Source organism: Rhineura floridana, chromosome 1, assembly GCF_030035675.1.
Source record: "Rhineura floridana isolate rRhiFlo1 chromosome 1, rRhiFlo1.hap2, whole genome shotgun sequence".
NCBI classification, from domain to species: domain Eukaryota; kingdom Metazoa; phylum Chordata; class Lepidosauria; order Squamata; family Rhineuridae; genus Rhineura; species Rhineura floridana.
The window spans coordinates 322,442,064-322,457,611 of record NC_084480.1 but is presented as its reverse complement, the minus strand read 5'-3'; the positions used below and the strand labels follow the sequence as shown (position 1 = coordinate 322,457,611).

Sequence of the window (15,548 nt, the reverse complement as noted above, 5' to 3'; positions counted from 1 at the left end):
TGTCCTTAGTTTTCAAGAATGGTGTCCTAATTATTATTGGGCTTTTTAAGTGAAACCAAGATGCCTCGTTATTACAGAGCCTGGAAAAGTTACTTTTTTGAACTACAACTCCCATCAGCCCAATCCAGTGGCCATGCTGGCTGGGGCTGCTGGGAGTTGTAGTTCAAAAAAGTAACTTTTCCAGGCTCTGCTCGTTAATGGCATTGGAAATGTGAGAGGCAGCATTCCGGTTAGCCTTGTAGTCCACATAGAGCCAATGCGCATCCTTAGTAAACAGGCAGCCAGTTCTGATCTTTAAGAGCTGCTGTCATGTGACCTTTGGACGTCACACCCTACAAAACACGAGCAGCTGCATTTTGCACTAGCTGCAACCTCCAAAACATCTTCAAGGGCAGCCCCACCTGAAATCTCTTGCAATAGTCAAAATATAAATCACCCATTGTGGCCAATATTGCACAGTGTGGACTGTTTGATTGCTGACTGGGTGGTGATGACAGCTGGAGCATGAGTGTGGACAGAGCCTTGTGCTTTATTTTAAAGATGTGTTTAGTGCTTTATCACTTCTTGTTTCCCGCCCTGGAGGAAAGGCAGGATATAAATTTAATAAATAAACAAAACTCAATGTAGCATCAGCCCAGGCCAGGCCAGAGAGGCAGGGAGGGGGCATCAACATTGTCCATGGGAGTTCCATCTCCACCAGAAATCCTCTGGACATTGCCAACAGGCTTACAGGGTCTTCATGTGGTGTTGGGCCAGAGGGGCAGATTGGGGATGCTGCTGGTGTACTGACCACTTTGCTGGCCAGTGGCCTCCCGACCAAGGTGGTCTCACATGGGATTGGAGGATCCCAAGACAATAATCCTGGGTGATTTTAACACCCATAAGGAGACTGCTATTGGGCCAACTTAGGACTTCATGGTCCCAAAGGCAACCATAGGGCTGTCTCAAATGGTCCCACATCTTGAGCGGGGCTCACCCTTAATGTAGCCTTTGCCTCAAGTGATGTGGAGGATGGCCCTATCTGGTAAATTTTGGATGGGTGGTGGCAATTTTCCTCGGCAGGGGTGGTGGGCCCATTTGGATGACCTACTCCAAGATACTGGAAACACATGTCCACATCGTCTTGGACTACTGACCCCTTTCTTAGCGAAGGAGGTAGAGAGGGTCACGGTGGGGCAACTGCAAACATCCTTGGATGATACTGATTATATTCTAGACCCATTCCCGTCTGGGTTCAGGCCTGGCCATGGGACCAGATCGTCCTTGGTCACCTTGATGCATGACCTTTATTGAGAATGGACAAGGGTCTGACCTTGCACCTGCATCTTGATCTCTCTGTGGCTTTTCATACCATTGACCATGGTGTCCTACTGGACTCAGTCCATTGGAGGAGAACTTGGGGTACTGTGTTACCGTAGTTCCAGTCCTACCTATGTGGCTGAGTCCAGAGAGTAGCATTAAGACGATCATTTTTGGCTCACAGACAGTTATGCTAAGGGATGCTGCAAGGCACTATTTTGTCTCCATTGCTATTTAATTTCTATTTGCACCTGGTAGGAGTGGCCAGTATGCTGATGACGCTCAACTCTATTTCTCCATAACATCTGACACAGGAGAGGCCATGTGGGCCCTAGATTGGAACCTGGATGCAGTGGTGGAATTAATGAGGGAAAATAAGCTGAGCCTGAAACCTGGGAAGATTTATTTTACTTATAAATAAATTTGCATACTGCCATTTCATTTAAAAACATCAAAGTAGTTTACACCAAGCAAAAAAAAATACAGTAAAAAACACCCATTAAAAATATAGTAAAAACAAAGGTCAACTATTGCAAAGAGATGTCTTCTTAATTTCCTGCATAAACCTTGCAGAACAGAAAGGTTTTCAGCAGGCATTTAAAAGTTGAAACAGAAAGCGCCTGCTGAATCCTTGTTGGGAGACACTGTGGGTGAGTCTGAGAAACTAGCTAATTGCCTGCCCTGGAACAGGTTGCATTTCCCCTGAAGGAGCAGGAACGCAGTCTGGGGGTGCTCCTGGACCCAGCTTTGTCACTGGAGGCCCAGCCTAGGAATGCCTTTTATCACCTCTTCAGCTGCTACAGCAACGGCAGTCATTGCTGGTCCAGAGGACAGCTTGACCACAGTAGTCCAGGTATTGGTAACTTCAAGAGTGGATTACTGCAATGCAGTCTATGAGGGGCTTTCCACATAGTGCTTGCCCCTAAAACTGTGTACAATTTTATTTATTTATATTTAACAACATTTATATACTGCTTGATTGCAATAGAACCTCTAAGCGGTTTACAAAAAGCAACAACATTAAAATTATCAATAGAAGACCATTAAAAAATAGGCATTTAAAAACATTCAAAAAATAAACAACAGTAAGGTAAAACAAGATTAAAATATATGTCAGCTTCTACAGGTCTGGATAGGCCTGCCTGGCATGCTGTACCATGGTTGCTGGCAGGAGCGAGTCAGCATATTTCATCTGTGCTCAATGATCTGCACTGGCTGCCAAATTGTTACTGAGCCAAATTCAAGATGATACTTGTATATAAAGCCCTCAGCAGCTTGGGACCCCAGCAGGAGTGCCTTTCCCAGTGTAAACCCACTTGACTACTTCAATCTGTGGAACTGGCACTTTTACAAGTGTCACATGATGTTTGTCCCACACTTGTTCCACACAGCACCTACTCTCTGGAACTCCCTGCCCATTGATATCAGGAAGTCGCCCTTCACTTCACTGCTTTCATCTAAAACTTTTTTATTTTGGCAAGTTTACCCAGAACGGTAATTTTATCAGGTTATTTATTTTATTGTGAACATATTTTTGAACTTTTGATTTTATTTTTCTTTCAATAAATTTTAGGACAACTTGTTTTTAACATTTGATTTTATCTGTATTCTTAGTGAATATTTTATATTGTTTTATGTAGAGGTTTGTGATGATTAAATAGTATGAAAATCCTGTTTAAATAACTAAAGTAGAAGTCAAGGAGGGTTATGATACAAATATAACAAACCGCATGAAAAATGTACAAACAGCAGCCCTGGTTGATCAATTAGGAGGAGTTGCAGGAGCAGGAACCAGCCAAGACCCTGAAGTGGGACCCCCTCCCCTTAAATATTAGGCAGGCACCAGGTGCCTACTGCAGACCATCCTCTTCCAACAAGCCTTTTAAACTGAGACCTTATCCCAGTCTGCAGCTGTGTTGGAATTGCTTTTTAACATGCTTTAAATCTTTTTTTAAAAAAGAGTTTTTTAACCTTTAAAAAAAATGTTCAAAGATTTTCAAAAATGTTTTTAAAGTTGTTTTGTTTTAATGCATTTTAAGGTCTGTTTTTATTATGTTTTGATGTGTTTTTAGTGCTTTTGTTTGCCGCCCTTGGCTCGTGCTGGGAGGAAGGGCAGGATATAAATCAAATAATAAATAAATACATAAATAAATAAAATAAGTGGAGCTGGCCACGAATCTGTGTCCACAGGGTCACCTTGGCCGCCTCAGCCAACCAGCATGTGAACACACGCACACACACACACACAAACACTCACTCACTCACTCACTCACTCACTCACTCACTCACACACACACACACACACACACACACACACACACACACACACACACACACACACGGCAAAAGCTCTGTTGCCATGGGAATGTCAAGGTGCCCCACTGGTTGCCTAGGAGACGGTTGCCAGCAGCTGATAGTGGCAGGTGCGAAAGGGCTGACTTGCCTTTTTATATGTAGCCAAGTAGCCATTTCCTGTTCCTGCCAAGAGGGCCTGCCAGGCCCCCCAGGCCCTCAGAGGAGGAGGTAAGACGGGTGAGGATTCTCTGGGGCTGTGTGGATGGCTCAGAAGGACCCGACTGTGGATAATGGCAACAGAGTAGGGCAGGGGGCAGCCGGATCTCTCTGTCCACTGTGCCAGGCTTTGGATCCCTCCTCCCCAACAGCACAAAGGCTCTGAGCCGGGTTGGCCTGATGAAGATTGGGAGAAGAAGGTGGTTCACCACAAATCTCCACACCAGGCCTTTATTCCCCTTTAGACAGTCATGGCTTCCCCCAGAGAATCCTGGGAAGTGTAGTTTGTGAAGGTGGCTGAGAGGAGACTCCTCTTTGCCTGACAGAGCTCCAGTGGCCAGACTGGTTCAACAGTCAGCCGCTCTGATTGAAGCTCTGTGAGGGGAACAGGGCGTCTCCTAGCAACTCTCAGCACCCTGCACTAACTACACTTCCCAGGATTCTTTGGGAGAAGCCATGACTGCCTAAAGTGAAATAAAGGCCTGGTGTGGATGTGGCCTCAGCCATTTTGTATTTGCCCATTTTACTCTAAATCCAATATTTCACCCAAGATTTCAGGGCACCTCACAACGTTTTTAAAAGTTCTATTACTGTGGTTTCTATTCTTCCCTTACCACTGAATGGGGAAATCTGGATCCTAACCTTCATAAAACTAATGATGCTATTGACGAGCTGCGCCTGGCGCCAGCATTGTTATCTTTTGGGCGCCAGGTCAAGACTTTCCTCCTCTCCCAGGCATTTTAGCATGTGTTTTAATTGGTTTTTAAATGTGTTTTCAAATTTGTATATTTGTTTTTAATGTTTTTAATTGTTGTAAACTGCCCAGAGAACTTCAACTATGGGGCAGTATACAAATGCAATCAATCAGTCAGTCAATCAATCAATAATAATGCTTTAACTCCTAAAACTGTTACACACACACTAACTCCACCTGGGAAAAACCACATGACACTCAGCTTTAAGTGTTTGAAATTGTACCAGTTGCAATTACCTGCTTGAAAATGTCTTAAGAGTTCACAAAACAAGACCAACACACACAGAACCTCTTCCTCAGTGGACCATATTTAAAAATCCCGCTTTACTTGGGCCAAAGGTCTTCACGGGATTGCTGGATTCAGCATCAGGCTTGGCGTATAAGACCTGAAGAAAGTCAGGACAGGCCGGCCACTTCATGTGAGGTACAGCAGTGGACTGACATTGTTTGGTCCTTTAAAAAAACAGCAGGAAGCGGAGGTATAGGTATGCTTTATGTTTAGTTGAAGTAAGAGCAGCTGAACCATCACTCAGCTGGGAGAAGAGCTGAGCAGTTGCTTGCCTAAAGCTTGCCCTGACTGACTGTCCTGTCCTACCTACCCAGGTCGCATGCACCACCCTCTCTGAAGCCTCAGCCGCTGAGCTTGCAGCCATTCCTTAGCTTAGCACCTCCCTTCACCTGAGCACCCAGGGCCTGCAAAGCACATCCCGACTCCACAGCTGAATTATTATCATTATTATTATTTACCCGACCTTCACCCTGAAGTCCCAGGGCAAGTTACAACAGTTTAGAATGCATCCTTTAAAATAATGTACAATCACAAAATCCTAGCTTGAGCAAGCCCCCCTACGCACAGTCGGAAGGAACCCGAGCCACCAAGGACCCTCCTGCCACAGTATGCTGAAGAAGCGTTGAGGTGTTCCTTCTAAACGCCCCACCCACACGACACATTTGGGCAGCAGCAGTGACAAACAGGATGCCAGAAATGGTCCCAAAGGAGGAATGTTTTACCCACGGCCAAGGAAGCCGTGAGCCAGGAGATCACGGAGAGACCTGATGATTTGGGCCTTGGTCAACACCTCTGGCTGCAAATTGTTCTCTCTTTTGGGACGGAAGAAGTTGCCAATGCCTGTCTTCTCTGCTCCTGCGACTCTTGCCTCCTTGTCACACCCAGCCCGGTGTGAAATGGTGCCTTGGGCCCTTCCTAGCACCCATTCCTGCTGCCTCTTTCCCTCTTTATGAGATTTTCTGAGAACTAGAGAGAAAGAGAAGTCTCCTGGGAGAGATAAGCTTTCCAACCCTCTTTCATGGGCCTGAGGCTGAGAGTGAGAGAGACTTGCCCGATGCCTGCGTTTGGAAAGAGCTGACCTTAAACTCAGGTTGCTGGCTAACTGCCCAGCTGTCCCCCCCCTCTTCCTTCCAGGAGGGCCTCCTGATGCACAGCAGGGTTCGGTAACTTTTAAAAGGGCCTTGAGGGGAGGAAAGCAGCAGCAGTTTTGGATTAAAAGAGGTTGTTTCTTTAATGTCAAGGTGTTGAGAGGGATTACTCACAGCTCTTGGCAAGCTTTCCCCAAATCCCAGGAAGATCCAAGTGCTCTGGGCATGAGGACTCTGGAGCACTGTGCTCTGCTGCTGCTGCTGCTGCTGCTGCTGCAAGGACTCATTCCCCCTGTGGGGCTGGGGGCATGTGGCTCCCTCCCTGCCACCTGCTCTGCTCCCCTCCCCTCTCCTGGGTGCAACAACATGAGCCTCTTTGCTACCAGGCCAAAGGCAAGAGTAGATTTAATGAGAAGGGTCATTAAGCTGAGTGTTAGTGGGAGTTCTGTTTGTTGTCGTTATGTGCCTCCAAGTCGACTATGACTTATGGCGACCCTATGAATCGGTGACCTCCAAGAGCATCTGTTGTGAACCACCCTGTTCAGATCTTGTAAGTTCAGGTCTGTGGCTTCCTTGATGGAATCAATCCATCTCTTATTTGGCCTTCCTCTTTTTCTACTCCCTTCTGTTTTTCCCAGCATTATTATCTTTTCTAGTGAGTTCTGTAGTAAGAGTTTTTACGAGAAAGGTTTTAAAGGAGGAAATGCTGATAATAAGGGTTTTATAAATATGTGACTTCCGAGAGTGTGTCTTGAAGTTTTAAAATACATTTTAAGCATGTTTTATTCATTCTTGCCCTATCTTTTTCTAGAAAAGCCCCCGAGGAAGGCTTTTTTGGGCCGAAACACAATGGGCATTAATAAAAAAAAACTTCAGCAATGCTTTTTTTCTGGTAAAAAATGAGGTGCCAGCACAAAAAAGTGCCATGGGTGCCAGCACAAAATGATTGACATGGTGGCTACCACCATAAAAAAAAGCATGCTCTTCAGTATCTTTGAGACTAATTCTCCTTTTTTTGTCATATTCCTCTTTTAAAGCCTTTCAGATTGGTGGCTATCACCACCTCTTGCAAACGCCATAGTTTAACAATGTGCTTGGTCTAGCCCAGTGGGGAGGAGAGCCTGGCTGGGAGGCCAGAGTCTGCGAGTTCAAATCCCTGCTTGTGTCTCCTGGGCGTCTAGGGCCAGCTAAAGATCACCCCCACAGTGAGTGGCTCAGGGGTTACGTGCCCTGCTACCTGTGCAGCCGTGGGCAAGCTGCGTAGTCTCAAGGAGCCCAGTTGAGGACAAGGAAGGGTCTGGCTTGTGCAGCTGTGGCAAGCTGAGCAGGCTCTGGCCAGCTGGGGAGGACTAGCCTCGGAGGGAGGCAATGGTAAACCTCCTCTGAATACCGCTCACCATGAAATCCCTATTCATAGGATAGCCATGAGTCAGGATTGACTTGAAGGCAGTCCATTTCCATTTTGGTGAAAAAACATTTCCTTTTGTCTGTTCTGACCCTTTCCACAATTATTTATTTATTCATGAGATTTATATCCTGCCCTTCTCTCCCAGCAGGAGCCCAGGGTGGCAGACAAAAGCACTAAAAACACTTTAAATCACAACCAGCTTCATTGGTTGGCCTCAAGTTCTAGTATTAGGAAGAAAAACTAATATATGTGAAAATAGGCTCTTTGCCTCGATGTGCCTCACTTTACACTTGATTGCATTGAATTACAATTGTCATTTTAATTCAACAAGCCTGTACATATTCCCCTTCTGTTTTAACCATCTTGAATAATTTGGTATCATCAGCAAATCTGGCTATCCCACTGCTCACCCCTAACTCCACATCATTTATGAACAAGTTAAAAAGCACAGGCCTCCATGACTGCTAAATTTACTGAGGAGTTGTTGCTCAGATACATTATCAAAAGCTTCTTGAACATCTAAGTACACAATGTTGACTGGATTACCTTTATATATGCTTGTTGACACTCTCAAAGAACTCTAAAAGATTAGTGACTTACCCTTGCTTCAGCAAGACTTGTTCTTCATGCTTTGTAATTCTATCTTTAATAATGCTTTCAGTCAGTTTTCTTGGAACAGATGTTAGGCTAACTGGCCTGTACATTTCTGGATGCCCTCTAGATCCCTTTTTAAAAAATGGTGTTACATTGGCCACTTTCCATTCCTCAGGTGCAGATGCTGATCTTAGGGCTTATCCACACGGGAGCATTACTTTGTACTAAAGATGGTGTTTTTACTTCCATTTTCTATTTGCACCATCAACAGTAAGGGGTCAATGCCAGTTGCAAACACGGTGTTTTCTATTCGCACTGAGGGGAAGGCTCAATCATGCATTTCCTAATGACAACACCCTATAATTTAAAGTTTCCGCTCCCTCTGGTTGCTTGGCAATCAAGCATGCTCAGTTTGTTCTACCAGCTGCAGTAGGTTCCATTGTTAAAAAAAACCCTTTGTATTTTCACTGGTACAATACAGCTGAAATACAAATCTTTGTTTGAGCAGTGTTATGCTTTTGCACACAAGTTAGGGGGAAAAGAAAAATAATGGCACCATTTTGCAGCAACATAAAAAAGGCTAGCAGAACGGAGGAGAGCAGCCAGAAGTTGCTTGTCAGCCCACAGGAAATGAAATGAAAGAGGAGATAGTGGGCGTGAACAATTGACACACCCACCTAAAAGGATCAGGGCAAAGCATCTTCAAGCACTAGAGATATGGAATGAAGACTTTTTTTCTTCCCTTTTTGTATTATCAGTGGATTGGGTTAGTACAGATTTACGGGGGGGGGACACTGTGATAGCTTCTGTTTGCCAGTAACATCATGTGAACCATGTGAATTAAAAGGAGATATGAGTAGCACCAAACACACAGTAGACCACTGTGTAGATGAGCCCTTAGAGACAAGCTACTTATTTTTCTCAGAAGATCAAACATTTCACATTGAGTTCTTTAAGAATTCTCAGGTGGATTCCATCCAGTCCTGGTGATTTACCAGTTTTTAATTTGTCAATAGGGCCTAGAACTTTGTCATCACTACTATTTACCTCAGTTCCTCAGACTTCTTTCCTGTGAAAGTGAGTTCAGGCACAAAGATCTGCCCTGTTGTGAAGACAGAAGGAAAGAATTCACTTAGCTTCTTCACACTCTCATTCTCCTTTGGCACAACTTTGACACCTTTGTCATCCAAGGGTCCAACCTAGATGGTCTCCTGCAACTAATGTATTTAAATAATTTTTTGTTGTTGAACTTCATATTTTAGCAATTTCTTTTGCTAAAGTATGTGTTCCTTTTTGTTCTACTCATTTGGACAAGACTTCCATTTTCTGAACGACGCCTTCTTTCCTCTAATAGCTTCTTTGAAGCTGTCCAAGTTGGCAACCAGCTTGAGGAACCCAATTCCATTGTTTTATTATGCGCTGCATGAAGATGTACATTGACTGCTTTCCAGTCCTCAGGTATGGAGGCTGATCTTAGAAACAAGTTACCTGTTATTGTTAGAAGATCAGCAATTTCAGCTTGTGCAGCAGAACATCCCACTGGATTGGGCTCTCTGTCTTTTCATTACATATTTACGAAAGATCTTCCTGAGACCTTTGGAGCCACTGTTTCAGGATTCCTTGGTTAAAATCTAACAGACAGGGTAGGCCTTCCTGCTCATAAGATCATTGCTTTCCCATTTTTAGCTGCTTGTGGGACTGCAATGTACTTTCCATATCATCATTACCTTTTCATTTTCTTTCTTTGATTTGATCCCTTTGTGTCCTGTCCACACCACAGTGCAGGTATGGGGTCTTAAACTGGATTAGCACTCTGTTGCCGGGGGGGGGATGGATAAGGGGACTTTCACTCTTTGCCTGACCCTCGCATGATCCTTATTTCCCCACCAAGTCACCCATGCAATTCACATTGCAAAACAGGCCCCATTTGATGCAGTCGTGCCTTTTAAAAAAATGCATATTGCCAGCGAGATGGGCCCAGTCATGCACACAAATGTGCCACCTGATGTTATGGCCGTGAAGCAAACCACCAGGAAGCTGGTCTGCAGTCTGTGGCTGGTGATTGCCCCTTTCCAAGAGAAAGTTTAATCTAATCCATCTCCTTTGAAAACCCCCTGTCTTGAGGCTTTCAGCTGTCTCAAAAGTGTTATATCTACCCCCCCATACCCTCCTCAAAGGCAAGATGAGTTAACTGAACAAAAGAGACAAGCTTTGAGCACGCAACCCAGGGGTGGGGAGCCTAGGATGGCCTCCCAAATGTTGTTGGACTCAAACTCCCATCAGCCCGTCAGCCGGGCCAGTGGTCAGGTCAGCATCTGGAGGGACACAGGTTCCCCACTGTCCCTTCTCTAGTGGATTCTGTTCACTGAACTTCCTTGTGATGACACCATGCAAGAAGATGCAAAGAGTACATTAGCTGCTCCCACAAAATAATTTATCCATAATCTCTGACACATTCACACCGGTGCTGGCCTCTGTTTGTTGGCACTGGCTAGTCCAGTGCTGAAGAACTTTCTGGTCCACAGAACAGAGGATTTCCTCTTTGGAAAGAGGGTTTGTGCTATTGTGGAGAAAGAAGGGTGTGCTTTCAAAAGTGTACAAGGTGCTTATTGGTGGATATCAGTAGTCAGAATGCAATTTTAGGAAGAAATGAGGGAGAATTAGAGGACCCTAGCTCACTGGTGGAGCAACACTGTCTCTCCTACATTTGGGACTGTGTGATAGTTGAGGGCCAGGGGAGATAATCCCTGATGCCTGCCCCCAGCCACCCTTTGTGGGGATTGCTGGAACCTCTTTAAACTGGGCTACCTGCAGATTTCATCCTGTCCGGGTGCAACCTTTAACAGTGGTGCTCATTTGGCAAATTCAGCCTTCTCAGCTGTAACTGTCACAAGGGCCAGACATGACCTTGAGTGACCCACATACCTTGCCTTTGACCCTATGCTGGGGTCGACAGAGAGCAAGATCCCACTGACATTTTGTGTGTCCCCTCATTGGGACTGTGGCTCAAAAGTTTTAAGGGCATTCAGCACAGCTCAAATCCAGCAGTTCAGGGGTTGGGGTGGGTGAGAAAATAAATTTCCCAACGTTGGGGTGGGGTGCAAATATCTTAAAAATTTTCAGAGTTAAGCTAGGTGTCGGCTTGCCTTCCCCATCTCCATTTTTCCCTACCCCCCCGTCACACTGCACCTGTGGCAGGTGAGGAGGCTTTCCACATGAGCCAAAAAAATGCTTGGGAACATTCTGGAGCACTTCAGCTTTTGTCCGAGTGGGCAGCAAGCAGGCACCAGGCGGCAGCAGAGAGTGGCTGTGGCAGCAGCAGCAGAGCAGATGCTGGAGGATAGGCTGTTGCAGTTGTTCATTTGGTTTATATCCCGCCCTTCCTGAAGGAGCCCAGGGCAAAAGACACATCCATCATCAGGCTTTAAAGAAAAGCATTCTGAAAACAGTTAAAAACATTCCCTCAACCAGCGATCCCAGGGTTGCCAGGAACAGTGTCTTTCAGCCATTAAATGCATGGGTAATGTTTTAAAATTCCTCCTGAAAATCAGTCATGAGGGACAGATGCACCTCACCGCCCTGCACCCATTAACCTAATCCTCAGGTGCAGGGAAGATGCTGTCCCATTGCCAATATTGAAGAAGTACGGTCACATCCACATCGGCCATCTAAAGCACATGGCTTCTCCCAAAGAATCCTGGGGATTGTAGTTTGTTAAGGGTGCTGGGAATGGTAGCTCTGTGAGGGGTAAAGGACAGTTCAGCTAAGATTCACCTGCCAGTCTAGCCAGTGTCTGTACACGGAACATAGGGGCACCATCTTGTCCTTTGCCTCCTAGGGAGCAAAATGTCTGGGGCCGGCTGTCAGCAGGGCTCTTATGTTTTGAATTAGCATGCAGATAATTTGGAGTATGATTCATGTAGTCAGTAGCGGTGTCAAAGAACAATGTTCATAATGGATGGCTCGATGGCCAGAATATGCACCTTGGGATCTGGCATCCATAAATTTACCCTAAGGCACGTTGACCAAGCAAGATGGATGTCATACATTCAGAATGGAGGCAACTGTGTCAGTCTAATAAAAGCATACTTCTGTCTCTTTGTCACAGTAATTGAGGAGGATGTTAAGTAATTACCATTCATTAAAAGGGTAAGTCATGAAGAGCGAGAGATTCCAATGTGGATAACAAGAGTGCACGTCAGATGATATTTAGTCTTTGTAAAATGAATCCAAGGAATCAGGCCTGATAGGCCATGCTTCTGACTGAGATATGCCTAGCCTTCCATGGAGCCACACCTGGGGGCCAGTGGCTCACCCAGTGCCCACCGTGGCAAAGACGCCCAAGGAGACCCTGCTGGCTGTTCATCAGAAAAGGGCCCTGGGCCAAATTCCGCTTCATATCTCCCTATTAAAAATGTGTGGTGGGGAGTACAAGACAGACGTGACAAGGGCAGGCACAGCACCTGACAGAGCTCAGAGCACTTCTTGGCAATCTTTTTTGGCAGCAGGAAACTTGGGACCTGCATTCTTCATCCACAGATTGGTCAAACAACTTACATCTGCTTCTGGAACAGAAGATACCTGGCAGAGAGGACTCAAGGTTGGATGGAAGTGTTAGCAAAGCAGCTGTGAGCATGAGAGAGAGCAGGCGGACACAATCCATTGTGGAAGCTACACTGAAAAGAACAGGAGCGGCACAAAAGTGCGGAAGGTGGAACCAACAGCCCAGACCAGAGCTTCATGGACATCTGGAGCACACATGGAGCTCTAGGGCAAGCAGAGGCTTCCTTTCCCCATCTGTCCATTGTATCGGGATCATTCTCTCCTAAGCTGGAGCGAAGCCCATGCATCAAGGATGCCATTTGCCTTGTGTGCACACTAGACTTCTGGACTGGGACAATGACTGTGAAGGCATCTCACCTTGAGCAGGATGGGGGGTGCCTGTGGGCAGCCTGCACAGCCCCTCAGTTGTTGAGTCCCACTGCCTACCAGTGATCTCAGAAATGCAGGAAAATTAGTTTCTTAAAAGTGCCTACAGCATGAGACGCTTGCTCAACATCTGGGCAGAACCTCATTCAGATGCAATAAACGGATGAATTTCTATTGCCACATTTAGCTAAGTTGGGAACTCCCCAACTCTGATAAGTAGGTGAGAGCCTGCCTCTTCTCCTTAGCCTTGGGGGCACTTGGCTTTGGCATGGCAAAAGGTGGTGGAGTCTTCAGCCCTCTTTGTGCGAGACTGCAGTGCAACTTGTTGTTGCAGGTGCTGTGGCGAGATTTTCACGCTTTTCTGCTGCTGTCCTCATGTCACTGGTGAGAAGATACATATCCACCCATCCAACTCATGATGAATCCACCAGGAAGGGGAGGTGGTGGTGGCAGGGGGTGCTCCAAGTTCAGCAAATCTCATGGTGTGACTAAGCACAACTTCCGTGGGCCATGAAGCCTGGTAAGGATCTCCAGCCTCCGCAGAGGCAGCCGCAGTGCCCTGGCTCAATCATGGAGTGTTGGTCCACCAGAAGAGCACATTGCTGGCCAGGGCATTAGGCACGACCTGCCGTGGTCACCAGGCTTTGTAATTAGCTGTCTGTGGCCACAAAGAGAATGCACAATGTAGGGAAGGTGTCACCTCGTAATGGGGACAAACCCAGGGAACATATTTTTCTTTTCATCCCCAGTTCCTCTCATCAAGGGTCACAACTTGGAAGTGTCTTGTTGGCTGCCCACACCCGAGGAAGCTCATTGGGAATGTATCTGTTCCCATTTGGAGCTTTGATCCCACGCTAAAAATGGAAGAAGGTCCCTGAAACAGCAAGCAAACACATGCCACAGAAGAGGCACTTGCAGAACGTGGACACAGCATCGATACTCAGTGGACCGTGGTGTGGGTGGGGTTGCTATCATATATTAACTGGAAATACTGAGCAGGGTGTCAACAGTGGAGATGGGTGGCATGGAGTTCTCCTGGCATATCTTCCATGTTGGTGACTTATTTGATACTGTGCAAGGACAGCAGCAGGGCTTCCACGAAACCCTAAAGGCCCTCAGTCAGCATTGCTTTCAGTACAGGATTGTGCTCTAAGCCACTTGCCTCTGTTAAGAGGCACATTTGCTTCCAAGCAAATGTGCTTATGACTGGGATTGGTCTCCTCCCATTATTTGTGGCTTAACTTGCGCACACTGTAGAGGACACAGTTATCTCCCTTGCCCCCCCAAGTGTAAAACTCTTGCCTCCACTTACCTGCCATGCACTCCGGCTGCAAGCACATCACCTGCCTGTCTATCATTATCTTCTCTACATGTGAGACCATAATTACTTTTCACCCCTGGGCAGGCTCCTGGGATTTATAGCTCTCCGGAAGTTAATCAGTAATCACACCAGGAAGACTATGGAACTCTGGAAGCAAGACCTGTTAGTCAGCTTCCAGGTAAGGGATGGATTGCCCAAAGCACCTGCCTTTCCAGAGTTCCCCAGCGAAGCAGCTGGATCACAATGAGGCATGACTGAGAGCCTGGCTATTTAGAGCACATGACACAACATTCTAGAGTGGCTGGCTAGAGCCCAGCTCTGCCTCACTACCATGCCGGCCCTTCTCCTCTCAGGTTCCTTCGCAGATGTTCCTGGAGAGGATCTCAGCTGGACACAACGAGGAACGACTCTGCTGCTCCTAAACGGCTTTTGAGAAGCACCTCGAGAGGTGAGTGGGAGAGGAAAGCCAGAACACACCAGACAGGCCTGTGGGGCTGCTCCCTTCGCACTTGCACAGCGGCTTGGCAAAGGAGGCCCCTCCATGTCCCAGGCACCGCAGGGGGAGAAGGCCGTCTCCACTAGCCTCTTGGAGACTCATCTGAACCCCCAATAGGGCTTCCTTGTGGCTTCAGATCCCCAAGGGTCCTGCTCTGGGAGGCCAGGCATGGCTCACAGCAGGAGGGGTTCAGTTGCTTGGTCACAGGCTGCTCCACTCCGCCCTTGGCACTTGCTGGCCCTCCTTCACTCTCAAGTAGCTCCTGAAGCACTGAGGCCAGGCTTGGATTCTCTGTGTAGACCGGAGGTGGGGAGCGTGCAGCCCTCCAGTTTTTGTTGAACTACAACTCCCACCATCCCTGATGCTGGCTGCGGAGTCCAACAAGGCCTGGAGGACCCCACAGGTTCCCCACCTATGATGCAGATTCTCAAGGTCACTCACTTTTTTTTAATACGCCTGTAAATTGCCTTGAGGTGTGTGTTAAAGGCAATTCATAAATTAATTCATAATAGTACCAACAGTTACAATATCCCCTCCCCCTCCATTCACCCCTCCTCAGTTGCGGCCTACCTTGTGATCTACAGTAATTGTGTTAATTCTCTAACGACAACTCCTTTTCCTTTGAATACAGAAACTGTTCAGTTTACTCTTCAATCTTCCGTTAAAATCTCATCTTCAGAGCTGATCAAGAGCCCCACTTCTTCTCTTCCTCTTGACACAGGAGTAAAACCTTATCTTGGCTCCTCCTCTCTTGTTTGCTTCTTGACCTCCATGGCACCTTTGCTTTTTTTATTTCGTGAACTAACATTTGTTTGGAGCCCGTTCCCCCCCCCCAAACCCTACTCCATGTGCTCCTCTT

The 15,548-nt window shown here is 46.5% G+C and overlaps 1 protein-coding gene across 2 annotated transcripts in view; it reads left to right on the top strand.

The window, feature by feature from the left end:
- LOC133375528 (sphingomyelin phosphodiesterase 5-like) overlaps nucleotides 1-15,548 on the top strand; it is a 29,172-nt gene that overhangs the window by 2,094 nt on the left and 11,530 nt on the right. Inside the window, exon 1 of one of the 2 annotated variants that reach the window (XM_061607220.1) lies at nucleotides 14,395-14,641. The exons of the other annotated variant lie outside the window; for it this stretch is intronic. The gene's annotated coding sequence lies outside the window, so the exon portion shown is untranslated. Of the gene's footprint in view, nucleotides 1-14,394; nucleotides 14,642-15,548 lie in introns of those variants that run through there. 2 annotated transcript variants of the gene reach the window in all.